Below are 487 nucleotides of genomic sequence, written 5' to 3'. Positions count from 1 at the left end.
CGGAACAGAGCGGAAGTGGGATTTGACTGACGTTTGTGAGAGTCAATCACAAGAGAGGACAGACGACAGTGAATCATTCCTTTTTGATTCACGTTTTTAGATATTGTCGCTTTTTGTGGATTCACTTTTTTCTTCTTATTCCGAAAAGGTCCGAGAAACAAGTCTACGACGGAGTATAAGGGTCACTTAAATAAAATAAATTATGCAGGCGCTACTAGAATAAAGTCGTAGCATTTCGACATTAAAGTTGTAATTTTACGAGAAAAAAGTCGTAATAATACGTGAAAAAAGTCGTTATATTACGAGAATATTATGGCTGCTGTGCGTGAATGAGTGAACAGTGCGTTATGAAGAATTTGGAGCATTTTGTTCAGATATAGCAATTTCTTCCAAATCTGTTTGGTTCCTCTGACAAAACAAACTCAAATGCTTGCAGTGTCCCTTCAAAGTACTTATACTGATGATAGTGCGGTGATGGTGGGCTAAA

This window comes from Periophthalmus magnuspinnatus, chromosome 8 (genome assembly GCF_009829125.3).
Source record: "Periophthalmus magnuspinnatus isolate fPerMag1 chromosome 8, fPerMag1.2.pri, whole genome shotgun sequence".
Lineage (NCBI taxonomy): Eukaryota > Metazoa > Chordata > Actinopteri > Gobiiformes > Gobiidae > Periophthalmus > Periophthalmus magnuspinnatus.
The sequence above is the reverse complement of the archived record's forward strand: the minus strand, read 5'-3'. Positions refer to the sequence as shown.